A 17,408-nucleotide genomic window follows, 5' to 3' on the forward strand; every position below is an offset into this window, starting at 1 on the left:
GTGACACAAGTAGCTTTAAATTCTTTTTACTCATTCATTAAAAATAAACCTGAATTTCTTCACCAATTAATAGTTACTAAGAAAGAAATACATATATGAGTGTTTACATTCGCCTGTGAATCAGCACCCAGAGAGCTGTTTGGAGCAGGCAGCATTGCTGCTGTTTGCTGTTCTGCCTGTAGCTAAGCAGCAAGCTGAGAGTTGTTTTAGCTGAGCTTCGAAGGATATTGCAGCTTGCCTCATGCAGGCTGGTAGGTGGAATGCTGGTATTACAAATGTGAAGATGAATAGATATTTTTGGATTGAAATGCGGCTTCAAAGTCATACAAAAATTACAGACCCATTTGAGTCTGTTGTAATGACAATAACAACAGAAGGAGGAAGATAAAGGTCTTGAGCAGGGAGTTTTGGGGAAGCAGGAGATTGCTAGAAACAGTTTCTGAGATCGATTGATTTGAATAATACTCTTGGGCACAGAGAACATAGAGAGGTAATGCCTGAAAAGAATAAATCAAATATCTCATGATATTTTATGCATTCATTCCTCTCCTAGACTCTGCTTTTAGTTTTCAAAAATATGAACAATTCCAGGCAAGCAGAGAATGGCCTGTATATTTCCCACTCTGTGATGAATAGTTGCATGTTAGCCTGTTCATTTAATGACAGCTATATATAGTTCCCATAATAAATCAGACTCCAGGACACAAATGCCTTCTGTTTACCTTTGAAACACTTTTTTTTTTTTTCTTTCCCTGAGAATTGTGATTGTTGCAAAAGTCTGATGTATTCACCCACACACAGCAGCACCTAAACAGCTTGCTACCTGCAGGTTTCAGTCCTGCAAGGTCATTAGTCCTCCCAGTGCCGCACAATGCCCCAAGACACCAGTGTCTTGTAGGACCTAAGCCTGCACAGGCTGCAGAAAATGGACTCAGCCCACTGCGAGCACTTAGGGGGACAGTTTAGTCTGCACTTTCCATGAAACGTCTTGTTTTAATCTGACTCTCAGTCAATTAATTTGATCGTTATGTTATAAACACTTGTCATCTTTTGTAACGTGTGCCTTTGAAAAGCAATGCTTGAACTTCTCAGCCCCCAAAATAGCATATTTTTAACCTGAAGTTACACTATGGCTTCTCTATACAGTAATTAACTGATATATTTCTAGACATACATATACTGAAATTCTCTTTGATTTTAAAAATTAGTCACTCTATACCATCTTAAGTTACAACTGTGACTTCTAGATATCATCTTATTAGATGATAATCATCATCTAATAAGAACATCTGACTCATACCTGCAGGATGAGAAGCACATGAGATGCATTCTTGCACTGCTCCAGCTCCAAAACATTATTCTCAAGAAAAAAGAGGGCAATTTCTATCTGTTTTTATTTATTTTGGGAAAACTTTCCATGCAAATAAATGTAGTACAAAGTATTGAGAAGTGCCGAAAGACATACAGATTATGTATATTTTTATAGCCACAAAGTCACTCAAATGACTTTGTTTCCATTTCATTGTTTGGCATACATCACTTATTGTGCATATGTTTTCAGATGGAAATGCTGAATTAGACTATGGCAAAATGGATAATGCAGCCCTAATGCTAGCATGAGCTAATAAGAAACCAGCAATGAATCTACTGCTGCAGATTGAAGTACATGCATTTCATATTATTACTCAAGGCTTGTCTCTCCGATTAGATGATTGCATAACCTTAATATTATAAATCTTGCATGATGTGAATTGTTCAGCTGTAACCATAATCAGTTTTTACTAAGGTGGCATTTCTGTCATCTTGTTAAACACAAACATTATATATGTGCTAGTCATAATTTTATAACAGTTGCTTTTAGCAAGAGACGGTTTTGTCAGTCGAGAACCACAGTTTAGCACAGAGCTGCAATGAAAGTGCTTAAGTTGCTCATAATGTCAGTGTTTGCTTCAGAAAATATCGCTTTGTAGATTCTTTCATTTTCTGAGTGCAAATTTCTTTTCAAAAGAAATGGAAAAACTTGCAAGCTCTTAGACAGAACTCTCTGAAAACCGCTTTTCAGATCTTCTGAGACCCAGGTTTATTTAATCAAGTGGAAGCTGCATGCTCTGCAGAAGCTGCGGCACCCTGTGGACCTTCTCCATGCTGCGACTCAGCTCTGAGAGCCCCAGCTATTTCAACCCCATTTTCCACAGAGGAAACACAGTCGATCTCCTCGTCTGTAAATTACCATTGGCAGGGCTTTATGGGGATGCCACTGCCACCAGCATTTAAGGGTTTAAGACCCTCCCTATAAACCTCAGCAAGGTTCTCCTCTCCTATCAATTCACCAGGGATTTGTGCAGTTAAATCTCACAGCAGGTAATAAATTTCTTGGCACATCATGGGATGAAGGGGACCCGACTGGCACTGATACACTGATCTTGGTGGGTTGAGTCCAACTTATCTCCTTGACAAATTTATGGCCTTCATCATGTGCTCTGGAGAGAAAAAGCCAAATCCTTGCCTTGTAATGGACACTTTCCTATTTTTTAACTGTACATCTTGCGTTGAGCTAGGCCTTAACAAAGAACAACAGGCTGAAGAGATAAAAACAATTCAGGCAGTTGCATGTGCTGTAATGTGCAGAAAGCCGAAAGACTGCATAACCAGGGTCATGGGATTACAAAAAGAAGAGTTACAAGCTCTCCTCAGCTCCCTGGCTTTACAATAAATCTAATCAAGAGAGATTTATCATTTCTCTTAATGGCAGCGAAAACAGTGCTATACTCAATAATTTCATACTCAAATCACATCTAAGCTAGTAGAAAATCTAAGGCTAAATAACTTTTATCAGATGATCTGTTGACATGATTTCCTTATCAGTGCAGTGGCCTGTTTGGAACAAAGAGCTGTTTCTGTTTCGAGCATGTTTAGCATCACTGGCACATTTGTCAGTGTAGAAATCGGTGTCTTCAGAGACAACTACCAGGCGTGAGGCAAAGGTAAGTGGCGAACACCAGAACTACAAGATTTGACTGCACAGTGCCCCTGCACATCAGAATTGAGATGAGATAAAGTTGCCCAGGGACTCCCTGACTGCTCGCAGCCCAAACAAGGCTGTGCCAATAAAAGTGGCCATTCCAAAGCCACTTGAGCAAATCAGAGGTTTTTCTGGCAGCTGCTTGCTCTCAACCTGTAGCTCCTGCTATGCTAGGAACTGCAGAGCCTTGTTGGACAGTTATTGCCTGAATGGTCCAGAGAGGGACCTGCAGCAGCCTCCTGCTTCCAAAACCTCTGAACACTGTGTGAGTCCAGGCTCACACCTTAAATTCCATACCCAGGTCTTACTGGAGCTTTATTTCACAAGCCCATTAGGGGGAGGGAGGGGTGGATTGTGTGGTTACTTGTCCTGCAGTAAACCCCATCCAGCAGTTTGTCTGCAAAGTTTGCTGTGCTGAAACCCTGACTGACACTGGGGTGGATTTCTAATGTGGTTGAGAGAAAAAGATAGTTTTTAATATCAGTTTAAAAAAAAAAAAGAATGTATGGCTCCTATAAACTGTTAAAACTTCACTTTATTGATCATAAATCTGTGTTTTGCTCAATGCAAAAGTTTTTCATCTTACACAGAAAAATGCTGAAACAGCTACAAATGCCAAAAACACAAAGTTTTCTCTCTTGGACAATTTATAGGGAAGTTATTGGATTTTTTGTTGTTGTTGTTTAAAAGCATTCCTACTACACTGTGCTTGCCCACTGAGTTTGGAGAAATTGCCTTTCATTGCCAAGCTTTGTCTCTGACCTTCTCTGATTGGAAGAAAGCTGAAAAATAAAGCTAGCCTCTTTTACATACTGCTGGAGTTGAATAGGATAAGAAGTACAAGCAACAGGAATGAAGGTTCAGTAAGATCAGCGAAGGACATATGCGTTTGCAAATGTGCTGCTGACGTAGTTCACAGGCAGCAAAACTGCTGTAGAGCACAGAGCTCACCGCAGACAGACACCTTGTGCCCATGGTCCCATGGTCCACCTTAAAACCACCCCAAAACACGATGGATGCTATCAGTGGAGGACCATCAGGCACCCCATGGGAACTGTTCTGGGAGCGAATGTAGCCCTGGGGTACATCCCTCTGCTCAGTAGCTCTGGGCACAGACCCAACTGTTTCCCTTCTACAAGTCTCTCCTTCTACAAGTGGGGTAATGCACCTTGGGACTGAGAGATTAACAGCCCTGTCTTGGTATTAATGATCTGCAAAGGTGCAGGAGCTGCAGAGCAGGGCAAAGAAATCTTGATTTATGAGTAGTAAAACACAAAACTGGAAGGGAAAAATAGAGCATTCTAGACCAACCAAGGGTGGTATTGGGACAGGGGAGCTTCACCCTCTGAAACATGTATTTAACATGAGTAATCTTTACAGAATTGTAGAATATCCCGAGTTGGATGGAACACAAGGATCACCAAGCCCAACCCTCAGCTCCACATAGGACCACCCAAGCCCATACCCTATGTCTAAGAGTGATGTCCTAATACTCCCTGAGCTCCGGCAGCATGGGGCCATGCCCACCACAGGGCAGAACCTTTTCCCAACATCCAACCTGACCATCCCCTGATGCAGCTCCATGCCATTCCCTCGTGTCCTGTGTCAGCAGATTGAATACACTTGGTCTCCTAGGATTTATTTATTTTTTTTTCCATGAAAGCCCATTGAGGGGGAGGAGCAATAGCATAAATGTTTCCGCTTGTCTTTTTTATTTGCATCCAATTATTACAAATCATATTTATGCTTTTTTTCAGTTGTAACTTGGAAGCCCCCTTTTTTCTTCTTGTTCTCCATTGTGTTGTACATCAGCTCTCTGTGTTTCCCTACAGTGGTCAGCACCTCCGTCAAGATAATGGACTGGATCATCACCTGGACAGCATTTCTCTTCAGTCATAAATCATGATGGGAATACTGTAAACAAAAGCCATGAAATATGAACCCACATAAATAAAGGAAGGGAAGGACTGAATTGCCTGGGGAAATCTGTGCAAAGAAAGGGGGGGGGGGGGGACTTGCACTATCAGAGGAACCTCAACAAATGCATATCCTGATTCTAAAGTTTAACTGTTACTATTATTATTAAGATTGGCCTGCTCATGTGTCTCACAGGAAGAGGCTTTGTTCTCCTTTCTGCTAATTTCATGTGTTTTCTGTTCCTCTTGGGCTTTACTTTTATTTCTGTGCTTTTCCCACTTCTAGTATTTCTGTCTAGAAATACCTTTGTTATTTCATCATCCTTCCCAGCACACGGCCACCAGCTCTTGGTCAGTTTCTTCTTCCTTTGCCTCTGTTCTGCTAAATTCGTGTACTTCTCAGTACCAAGCTGAGACCTCCAGACAGCTCCTACAGCAAAAGACATGGGTCACACAAGTCTTGAGCTTTAGCTCTCATTCTTGTTCAAAAGCTGGGATACAAACACGTTGCTTCATTAAACCCAAAATGTCAAATCATCCTTCACAACCACCAAGCCCTCACAAATATCAGCAGCTCTATGGTTTTGGAGAATTTTGTGATAAAGGACACAGCATTTAGCAGATGGTACTATTAGGAGGAAAAGTAAAACAAGGAGGAGGGGAGAAGAATGTTAAAAATTGTGAAAAAATGAATAGCCTTGAAGTTCTAAATGACGTAGGGATTCCTTGATGCTAAAATTGTTGTTAATCTTGTAGATGAGATTTTACTTTTTATTGAAACAGAGGCAAAGGGGAAGAGAATGCATCACTGCTTTATATACTGTAACTGAAGCAAATCTGCATCCAGTCCACTGAGGAGACAGCTCTGTTTTTCCTCAGCATCACTGCAGATATACCAGGAAGTCTAGAATGCTTTGGGATGTAAAATTTTGAGCAATTACTTTATATATGTCATATCCAGTGGTTGACCTTGCTGTCCTGAGGCCACTTCTGTATGACAACTAAACTGCTGAGTGCTTATTTAGCTTAATACTGGCTGCCACTGCTAATTCCCTTGCCTGTGGGATACAATACTTTGTGTTTCATAGAGCTGAAAGACCCTATTTTAGAAAATAGTTGTTGTATCAAAAACTGATGCCAGTACATCACCACTCTTTCAGAGAAGGACTTGACGAACTCTCACTTTTAGTGTTTTATTGAATGTTTGGCTCAGTTTCCTTTTTACGAGCAAGGATTTTTGCATGGGTGTAGTTTTACTTTCTAAAATAACAAACTTCTGTCTGTTTGGTGATGTGTGTATATCAGAAGACAGGATAAAATAAACAGACCGCAGGGCTTTGATTTGCAGCACGGTTAAGCAGTGCAGGTAGAGCTGTGTTTCTTTTGGATCAGCTGCTTTGCTTCGCCTTTGCAGTGCACTTCATAAATGCTGCAGATGGGTTTTTCAGAGCTTATAAACTTAGCAGAAATAAAAAGAACTAAGGGGCCTGACAACTGAGAGAACTTTATAAGTGCCACTGAAAGCCAGCGGGTCCCCAGCTCCTGGGAATTATATCAGAGCCCTTGCAGGGTTTATAAATTCTGCTTATTTACTGGCAGGTTTCCATCCTGGTCATAAAAGCCATAGGTCAAAAAGCTCTGTTAGATGGGGAACACGAAACCCAGCTTTCATTTAACTCCAGCTTCTTGCACAAGGCTGTGTAACTCATCAGTGCAACTGTGGTGTACAGCCCTAAATGTCACTGGGAATCCATCTCAGGACAAGTGTCCATAGCTCCTGGCTTTGTGCAGAGCAGATCCCTGAAGAAGTGAGCTCCTGTTCAGGCTCTATTTACATCAATCTTCGCTCTTTACAATATAGGAAACTCTAAAGGTTTGCTCAGGTGGGACTTTGTCCCTGTTCATTTTAACCCACTGCCTGGGCTGCTCCCAGCCTCTGGGCTGTGAATCGATCTGCTGTTTCCTTCACCTTCATGCACCCATCTCCATCTCATGAATAGACCAATTTGTTTGCAGCAAGCACCTCCTCAGCAGTTCCACATCCCTCAGTACTGCTGTGGGCAGGAGGAGGAGGAATCACCAGATCACACTGGGTTCCTTCTGAGTCCTGGCTCAGCTCCACCCCAGCTGACAAGCCCCTTTAATGGATAGGCAGTGGCTTTCAGTGGAGAGGCTAAATTTAAAACTTTCCTCTGCTTCTCTTGTCAAAGTTAAAAGCTTTTCATGCCTGTGTTAATGTTTCTTTTTCTTTTTTTTTTCCTCCTGTCTGCTGGCACCAATGACAAATACTACATCTCGCATTGAGTAACAGTATATTGAATGGCTGGCAGAGGCAGAATACGGCACCTGTAATTTATCTCCGGGAGTTTGGGTTGGATGACACTGCTGGGAACAGACTGGAGCTCTGAGCTGTCACCTGATTACTAATTCTAGGATTTCTCCTCCGAGAGTGAGAAGGAGTGAGCTAGGATGAAGGGTACAAAAAGCAAATCAATAAACAGGTTAGTGTTTGCATCATTATTAACACTCGGGCTGTCAACACACCCATTGAAACTATCGCTCAGGGCAGCTTCAGATTTAATGGTCAGTGTAACAGATTTACTGTAAATGTTAGCTAAGGCACAGCAAGGAGTGTGGGGGGGTCTCACTGACAAATAACAGAGATTTCAGTGGGATGCATGAAGCTGTTTATGTGTGTGCATAAATAACGCGGTGATCGGCGCTCGGAGGCGGGTGGCTTTCTGCAGTATTTCTTCCTGCAGGGCTGTGGCTCGTCCCTCCCCACTGCCTCCCCTCCGGCAGCCCAACATAGCCACACATCAATTAAATCACAGGGAGCTTTGATCCCAGGAACCCATCACAGACCCTGTAATAGCCTGGAGGAGGAAAGGGAGGGAAGGATGATGCTGCACGCTGAGTCAGCTCATGGAGTTGGGTTTTGTTGGCTTTTGCTCCTGTTGTCTTCTCTTCTCCACAGACAAAGTCATCTCTGCAGAGGTTCCTTAGGAGAGCCTGTGGCATTTCCTCTTCCCTGACAACGGGTCGTACCTCTATGGGTAATGGACAGTGGGTCTTCATGCTTTCCACAAGTAACAGACAACCAAGCAGCTCCAAGCACTATAAATGAACGTGTGATCAAGTGTTTCTGCTTAAATTACCAATGAAATGCTAAATCTGTGACAGAGTAAATTGGCTGAAGATGAATTCTCCTGACTCCTGTCCATGCTGCCGCTTTTCCAAATGAAAACCCTCATAAAGAAACTAAGCTGGTTGAAAGGAAAAGCACCTAAGTTCACAAAGGGGAAGGTTTTCCGGATTGCTCCGTCATCTGGTTAGACTCTTCTTCAGGAGAACTCTGCTGCTTCTTTTTGTTTGTTTGTTTTAAAAGGTTCCCACAGGCACACGTCTGATGGTGCTCCAGTCTCCATAACAACTGTTTCTGCTCAGTGTTGCTGCCAGGAGAAGGGACCCAGAGGCTGAGGGCAGCACACATATGCTCAGAATTGAGGGCTGCTCACTGCCCTGAGGTGTGAGGCTGTTGGCAAAACTGCTGCTCACTGCTTTTAAACTGCATCTTCATCACCTGTCCTCCATGCAGACATCTGACATAGGCTAAGTCTCCTGGCCTCCAGAATGAAAAAGTCTATGCTGGGATCACCTAAACCAATTGGACTCTGCCACCAGAGAATCACAAAATCATAGAATCATTAAGGTTGGAAAAGATCGCTGAGATCATCAGATCCAACTGTCAGCTCATCACCACAGTGCCCACTAAGCCATATCCTTAGAATGGACTCAAACAATGTCAGATGCTTGAAAGTTTCTAGATATGTCCTAAAAATAATCCAGCAAAGATCTTTCAGATGCTTCTTGTAGGAAACTTTCATTCAGAGCAGCTAAAGAGAGAGACAGCAGAAACTTGGGGTAGTATTTGAGACTGTTTGAGAACTGTGTCTATGCAGGACATGGAGCAGGGCTCAAGGAAGGGGTGAGGTTGGTCACCTAGGAGATATCTTTGGAGCATGAGTAGCACAACTGCCTTTCTTTGGTCTGTCTCAGAGTTACCTAGTTGCGCTCAGCATTTCAAAACAGTTTTTCAGCTTAGCTTCCTACTGCTTCCTTTAATCTGCATCCTATCAACTAGGGCAAGAACACCCCCTGCAAGCATTAATTGGAGCAAGTGGCATCTGACAATTTTTGTTTAAACTGTAGAAGACTCTTCCCTGATGGGAGATGTTCAGCAATCAAAGAGAAGACAGAAAACAACAAAACCTGCACATGGGCTGGCTGTGCTGCAGATAATCCAGTGGAGAGCAGCCCTGGAGCTGCGGGTGTATTTGGACAAGGTGACCTCGCACCGAGCACATTAGCTGTATTATCGGCCTATAAACTCTCGCTGCTTTACGTATTCGTGTAGCCCACATACTGAAGGAGAAGATTAGCTTGATTATCAATGGGGGAATGAGCCAAACAATTACTTTCATTATTGAATATCCAATTAATTATTCAAGAGGCCAATCAATTATTCATATCTCATTTAAACTGGGCAGAGGGAGAAGCGTTGCCACTTGGCAGAGATGTTCACCTCTCAGATGCAGCAACAGTTCTGCTGCAATGGGGTGGAATGGTGGTGGGAGCAAAAGGCAGGCCCCCAGATGATTTTCCCAATGGATGTCCATCATTATTGCTTTGCAGCATGGTCCAGAGCCCCTTCCAGCTCAGCACTGATGAGCAGTAATAGAATCATTACGGTTGGAAAAGACCTCTAAGATCACCAAGTCCCTCCTACCCCATCCCTGTGCCACTGACCACATCCCTCAGTGCCACATCCCTACAGTTCCTGAACACCTCCAGGGATGGTGACCCCACCACCTCCCTGGACAGCTGTGCCACTGCATCACCACACATTCAGAGAAGTTTTTCCTGAAGCCCAAGGGAGCAAAGACCGTGCTGTGGGAGCACTGATGCATTGAGGACATGGAGGTATTTGCTTTTATTTCAAAGAAGGAAAAATGCTCCAATTGAGAAAGCAAGGGGGAACCTTCTGAAGAAATCAGACTCCACACTTTTTCAGTATCTTACAGCATGATGCATAATTTTATCAGCAGAATTGCAGCGTCTTGCTTGCTTCATTTAAATAATTAACAGTAACCCTCTGCTTGCATTTGTTATGCTTTATAATAAAGCATATTGCGCCTGTGCAGGGTGCAAGATGCAGGAGTACATCCAGGGAGCAAATGGCATAGAAAAACCAAGGTCTGGGAGCTCTGCCCTTCCATCAAACCACCCGCACAGGCAGTCACAGCTGGCTGCAATTGCTCCAAAGGCTGGGAGCCATCAGGAATCACACCGTGTGTGTGTGTGCAAGACAAATGGGTCCCTGGGACATTTCATGCCTGGGAATGCTCCATCTCCCTGCTCCCTCACACAGTCACCCGTCCTCTCTGCAGCCAAGGCCCAGCCCTCAGCAAATCTCAATTTTATTTTATTTTTATTTGTTACACAAGCAGATGTGAGTGATACCATATTGGAAACAAATTGTCAATTACCAAACAATCAAGCCCTCCATTTGTTTGTTAGATTGGCTCTCAAATAGTCCGATTAATTATAACAGCACTAATTATTAAGATACACTGGTAGTCATCTCCTATTTCAGAAAGAAGGAGAAAGTCCTTCCTTCTGCATTTGCTGTCACACAGTAGCAGCCTCATCCAATAGGGCGATTTATCTCTGTCAAGCCAGTAAAATGATAATGCCAATTAAATCACACAAGTAATTGCTGCGTGGGTCCCGGTGGATTTCCCCCAGCAGCCCGGTGAATACGAATGCTGCTGTGCAAGGAGCCCCACGCCCACCCCACTGTCACACTGGGCACCCCAGGACAAAGCTGTCCCCTGCAGCACATGTCGCAGCCAGCAGTGGGGCACGTCACTTGGTCTCAGCTAGGGTTGCCCTTGAGCACCCATGGCTCCTGGTCTGCTCACACCTGAGCTGTGTCCTTATCCCCTTCAACCAGAAACTCAGCTGAGCTTCCAGCCAGGGTCAAGTGAACGGATAAACTGTAAAAAATACATATGTGCAACACATACCCACATGCAACCTGGTCCAGAGAAGCCTGGTTAATCACACCCACAGCTGTGAAAGGATGTGTATCCCTACCTCCCATCCTGTGCCTTCCACTAGCTGTAAGGAATCGACATCTCTGCATCTGGGCAAACCTCACCTAAAAAGAACAGTGTGATCTAACCGAATCTTGCTTCTCATTCAATTAAACCCTGTGAAAGCAGGCACGTAACCTTGTTAATACCACATTTATTAGAGGGAAGGGGGACAGAAAATTAAGATATACTTCATGTTGTTGCTAATTAGAAAAATAGAGACTTTGCATCTGTGCAAGGCAGAGCAACATGTGGCATTAACAGATGTGAACTCATTACACAGCTGCATGGCAGGAAATTGTGCCACCACAGTGACAAAACCTCAAAATCAGATTTCTTCCAGTTCTCAGCTCCCCACAGCCTTCTTTTCTCTTCATCTCCAAAAGTTTATTCTATTTTATTCTGCTGTTGCTTTCCCCCTCTCCCTCCCCCCTCCCCTTTTCCCTGCTCCATGTTAGAAAGCAGGGGCAGTATTTGGAAAGATTTGCTGCCCACCTCCTGGGAAGCTCAGAGCAGAACTGCAGCATGTGAGCATGGGCACTGGTTCCTGGTAAAGCACAAGCAAGAGATGCTACATGGTGAGAATAGAGTTCCTCCTGCCTGCCTCCAGTGCAGGGATTCCTGCAGGGGGAGAGCAAGGAGATCACAGGCTGCCCCTTCCCTGGGGTTTTCCACTCTGCAAAGTGAAGGAAAGTGGGAGTAATACCTTAAGCGAGGTGTCACAGATAGAGTGCTTCAGATCCTCCCCCTGGGAGCTGCCTAACACCACAAGTCCACTTGTCATCGACAGCCAAGAGCAGCCAAACAGCACAGCAATAGGTTGCTTTTGTATGGTTTCCTCCGTGCCTTCTGCTCAGTTTTTTGTCTCCGGTGCCGAAGCCAGTCCCCAGGGGCTGTTAGGAGCCTATGGAAAGAAAGCAGAGGTCAGCCGTGGGATTCCTCTGCTACAGGCTTAGCCCGGAGAGCTCATTTGCTCTCTGGCACAGTTAAGAGCAGCCCAGCAAAGCAGCTGCGTAAAAATGCAACAACTTTGCAAGGTACCATTTCTGTCTTACTCAGCTGGGTTGTCTGACAAAGCTCATCCCTTCATTTGCACAGGCAAAGAGACAGCCAGCATGGATTTTTACCCTAGCTGCTCTGAGCAGCCACTGTAGCAATGTTCCTCACTCATTCCTCATTTTCTCGGGGCCTTTATCCTTCCTTTGTCCCATGCAAACACACTGCGTGCAGCACACAAACCCGTCACCCCACACGCTGCGGAGGCCTTCGGTCCCTTTGTGCAGGCTGTTTCATTTCATAGACTCAAGGGTCACTTTTATTGTGGTCTCTGCTAAATGAAATCACAAAAGCAATTTAAAATCGCTTAAGCAAATCATGAAAGATGCAATATGAGGAAAGGGCTGTGAATAATGGTTAGCCTAAAGCATTGCAACAAAGGGAGTGACTGTGCTCCTGTCGGGTCCTTTCTCTTGGTCTGTATCCTTCATGCTGAATTCCTCATCTCCTGCCTGAGATTTTGGGCAGAAACTCATCACAAGAGAAAGACACTCTTATCAGATTTCTAACATTGCCTGCTATTCTTCATGGGAAATGATCTCCAGGATGTAAAGAGAGCTGCACCTGAATACAGCATTTCAGATATGCAGTAGCCAGAAAAATAATAAGAAAAACACAGGATTCCAATTTTATCTTACAGTGATTTTTCTGGGAGAAAAGCAACGCCATCATACTCTGTGCACTTCATCTTTATCTCACCATCTGACATTGCACAGTACCTGCTGGCTGCTGCCAAGCTTTGTCCTGGAGCTCAATGGTCCAACATAGAATGAAGGCTGAGATCAATTTTCTGCTTCCCATCTCTATTCCATCCCATCATCAGGGATATGCATCACACGATATTTTTGTTGTCACTTGCATGGCACTGCTCCCCATGCTGCCATAACCTCCAAGCTGAGCTACCTCGTTAGCTCAGCTTTTCCAAGGTGCTCAGTACAGCTCAGAGAAGAAGACCTTTCTATCTCTTCCCTCAAGAAATGATTCAGTAAATGCTTTCGGCATCCATGCCAAAATAAACACTCTCCTTATAAGCATATGCTTGATAATAACATTTCTCACTTCTTCAGTTAGCTCAGATAATCCTGCTAAAAGCTATTAATAAACCACCTTTAGCTGAGGGCACATGTGCACCTGTGCTTGCAGGAAGACAAGCCATCTCTGGTAGAGTGAGAGCGTCAATGAAAAATGAACTGCCTGAAATTAACTTTAAGCATAAGTGATTAAACCATTGTGCAGTGATTGTGTACGATACTCCCTTCCTTTAGCAATTAGAGATGTATTGATCAGATACCGTAAGGAAAGGGACTGGCAGAGTCGTATTCATTCAGGCTGCCATAATTAAGAGTGATCATCTATTGTTGTGGAGCACACGCAGCTCAGCCCCGCAGCCGCACGGACACGTGGATGGAGCATCTGCTCAAAGGCAGAGCAGGAGCTGGCTGAAGTTGCTCAGTACTATCAGGATGAAATCCATGTCTTCCCCCATCAAGAAAAAAACACCTCCTAGAAGAGATCACCCTGCTTTCATAATGAATAGTGGTTGATAGTGCTTTTTCTTTTTCCCCCAGTATATATTCAAACCCATCTCCTGCACATAGATGCCACTTGAATCTGGCTACTTGAGCCTGTCTTTCCCAGGGAATTTGTTTCTTGCAGCTTCTAATGAAACCAGGCTAAGCGGCAGTGCGACCAAACTCTGCTTTACCCTGGTGCATGGCTCCAGCCTGTGACTGGCGTGGAGTAGCAGCAGTCAGACTGTATAGAATCACAGAGACACAGAATTATTAAGGTTGGAAAAGACCTCTAAGATCAGCTTGTCCAACTCCAAACCACCGTGCCCCCTGACCACATCCCTCAGTGCCACATCTCTGCAGTTCTTGAACACCCCCAGGGAGAATAATTCCCCCACCTCCCTGGGCAGTTGTGCCACTGCATCACCACTCTTTCAGAGAAGAAATTTTCACTAACATCCAACCTGAACCTCCCCTGGCAGAACTTCAGGCCATTCCCTCTCCTGTCACTGTTACCTGGGAGAAGAGGCCAATCCCCACCTCATATAATCTATTTTCAGGTCATTGTAGAGAGCAATAAGGTCTCTACAAAGGTCTCCCAAACTGTTGGTTTGGGAAAGGTTAAGGGTCATTTCCTCACGAAGACCACAGAACACAGCATGTGCAAGTGATGCAGTGGTTTATTATTCGTCCACAAGACCTTGCAAATTTTGCTGGCGTCTGAAAAAAAAGAGAGTCAATCGCTGATATTTTCTCTTTTCGCTGTGGATATCAAATTTGAGACAGAAAGAGAAAGGATTTGGAATTGTAGGAGACATTTTGTGCCACAGAAACAAACCAAAAAAGACAGCCCAGCATTCAGCCCTGGTGCTCTAATACCAAGAATCTCTCTTTCTGGTTGTTATGTATGAGTGTAGCAATATCATTTTCATGTTTTCAGTATCTGTCCTGCTCAATCTAAAAGGATGGACTGGCAAGTAGGGATGGTTGCAGGAGTGTCTGGTCATGCAGTCCATGTTCACGTAGAGCCTTCCTTTGATAAAAAATGAAGGATACAGTCCTGCACTCTCATTTAGACAGGATCCATTCATTTCAAACACATCTCACTACTTCATTCACAGTTTATGTTCTACCAGATGTGGTATGGCTTCACCACTACCGTCCCAGTTCTCTCTGCCCTGGCCCTCCCTGCTCATCACTGCTCACCTCCACGTCAGCTGCTGTTCTCCACTGAAAGTGGGTCTCCTTTCTCCCTCTCAGTGGGGAGCCCTTGCATTCCCTTCTGGTTGACAGAACCCATGCCCCAGGTAACCAGTATGCCCAGGTGCTGCTAATCTGAACCTTGGCACCATGCCATTCTGTTTTGCACGAGTTCTATTTCCCTGTATACTTTGCACTGTCTGAGCTGCTGCAGGGAGAGAAGGAGATCTCTTCTTTCTCCTTTCTCTCTCTCTCTCTCTCTCTCTCTCTCACACACACACACAGCTCTGTGTTACTCAACAGCTCATGCCCAGGCAGAGCAAAGGGTTAAGCACGAAGAACTGGAAGAGACTGTACTGTCCTGACACAGCGCTGCCCTTTTGCCTCTTCCTCGCACACACACACTGTTCACATAGCCTGCATTCCTCTCCAGTTAACACCATTAAGCTTTGACCTGAACGAGAGATAGAGCTAAATATGTGTGCACCTGTCCTCTTATAATGACCTGCTATTATCATTTTCCACCCCTCTTTTTTGATTGATGGATATTATATGCATAATGACCCTCGGGATTTTTTTTCCCTTCTTTTTGTTAGGCTTTGCTAAAGCAACCTGCAAATTAATTTAATATCCTCTTTTGGTTGGGAGCTATGAAACGAGGGCTCGAGGCTGATGATGCGTAAACCATTTGTGGCATGTATTTAATCTCCGGACAATGGATAGAGATGTTAGTGCATGCTACACTAAGTTCTATTTACGCTGGCTATTAAGTGCAGTCAAGCTGAAGGCAATTGGAGCACATTACAGGGCCTAATGGGAGAGGATGCTACACAACAGTACATTAAAGACTGAAAATGAATTAAGAAGGAAGCATGGCAGAGAAAGCAGACAAGGAAAGGGTTCTGTATACAGATAACTCTTATTGACAGCACAAATATTCATGTACTCTGAGTTCCCAAATCCAATTTTGGTATTGGATACCACTCTAGAGGGAACGTTTTGAACTCCATTTTCATGCAGATACACAATGACTTGCAGTCTGCCCCCTCCCACCATGCCCTCAGCAGCTTGCATAACCTGATGCTGGGAAGTACATCCCTGGTGCAGACTAAGCTGGATTGTTCCTGACAAACCAAACCAGACGGACATTTTATTCCCACTCCTGAAAGTGCAGCAGGGCCCAGGAGTTCAGAACACACCTTGCTGCACTCCCACTTCTGGTTGTTTTCTCAGCATGTTTTCCTCTGGTTGCTGCACAGTGAGAAAATTCATTCCCCCTGGGAAAGAGAGGTGAAAAACGCGCTGTAGGAGAAACAGATGAGTTGTGAACACCGTGTCTTAGCTTCTGGGTTTTTTCCCCTATTACAGTGGTGAGAAAAATGTAAAGATGACAAAACACTGGCCTACTGTCTTTTCAAAATCAAGATCCAAGAACCTAAGATTACATTACTTTATCCACTCCTCACCACGCACACAGAATTCTGGGAGTTTGTTTTTATGCATAAAAATCTCCATCGCAAGAAACCGACTTGCTGTGTTCCCCTGAGTAAAGTCGGTTTGGTTTCACTGTTGGAAGAAAAACCCAGTTTACATTTAAGAGTTTATGCATGAGAAAGAGAAGCAGTGACAGCCTCCTGAAAGCATGAGGGCCCTCACAGCCCTGCTCAGTGTTTCAATAAAGCTCTTCCACCATCAGGCTGTGGCTATCACTGTTCCCATGGCAGGGATTCACACCAGATCATAGAATGGCTTGAGTTGGAAGGGACTTCAAAGGTAATCTAGTTCCAGCTCCCTGCCACAAGCAGAGTTGCCAACCCCTAGATCAAGTACTAGATTAGGTTGCCCAGGACCCATCTAACATGGCCTTGAACACCTCCAGGGATTGGGCATCTCCAACCTGAACCTTCTCTGGTGCAACTTGAGGCCATAAATAGATGCACACTCAGCAAAGAACCAATCCTGAACCCGTATTTAGACAGGAAAAGGGAGTTTTCCTTCAGAACAGGAATATGTTAGTGAACAGTTTTTAAGGACTCCAGAATCTTACCACCTCCTCCTCCTCTTCCCATTCCTTGGAGCACCAATACAGAGTAAGAGCACAAAGGCATTGCGTTTCACATAGACAGTTTATTCTAAAAGCATGCCTGGCAATAGGAGAAGAATTATTTAGTAATCATCATGTTGTGGCTGAAAGGGAGAGCTTTAGGTCTCTTAAAATGCTAACAGTAAAATATATATAGATCAATTTGTTGCTAACATAAACAGAGACATACCAAAACCAACACCTGAGCATAAAATGCTATGCATACAGGAAGCTAGTCAAGCAAGGCATTGACTAACCACGTGTATACTACTGCCTGTGGTGATTTTAGCACCACCTCCTGCGCTATTGCTGCGCCCACAGCCCAGCACACACAGCTGCAGATCCATCCAGCACTCCGCCTTGCTCATTGGTAAACCAGGAACATTGCTCTGAGGCCACATGGATGGGCCCGTGAGTAGCACAAGGCAGGCAGCACTTTGTACTTTGCCTTCTTGGTGAGTT

General features: G+C 44.2%; 1 long non-coding RNA gene across 2 annotated transcripts; it reads right to left on the minus strand.

Moving 5' to 3' along the window:
- Positions 1 to 1,384: 1,384 nt before the first annotated feature.
- On the minus strand, positions 1,385 to 15,037 carry LOC104913995. Of its 2 annotated transcripts, XR_795760.3 has the most exons (4): positions 14,870 to 15,037; positions 11,803 to 12,000; positions 5,244 to 5,368; positions 1,385 to 4,936 (listed from the first exon to the last, which is right to left on the minus strand). It is a non-coding gene; the product is annotated as an uncharacterized LOC104913995 (long non-coding RNA). The 2 variants fall into 2 exon arrangements; XR_795759.3 differs by lacking the exons at positions 1,385 to 4,936; positions 5,244 to 5,368 and adding an exon at positions 11,570 to 11,717 and having other exon boundaries at positions 14,870 to 15,023.
- Positions 15,038 to 17,408: the final 2,371 nt, after the last annotated feature.

Source organism: Meleagris gallopavo, chromosome 22 (assembly GCF_000146605.3).
Source record: "Meleagris gallopavo isolate NT-WF06-2002-E0010 breed Aviagen turkey brand Nicholas breeding stock chromosome 22, Turkey_5.1, whole genome shotgun sequence".
Taxonomy (NCBI): Eukaryota; Metazoa; Chordata; class Aves; order Galliformes; family Phasianidae; genus Meleagris; species Meleagris gallopavo.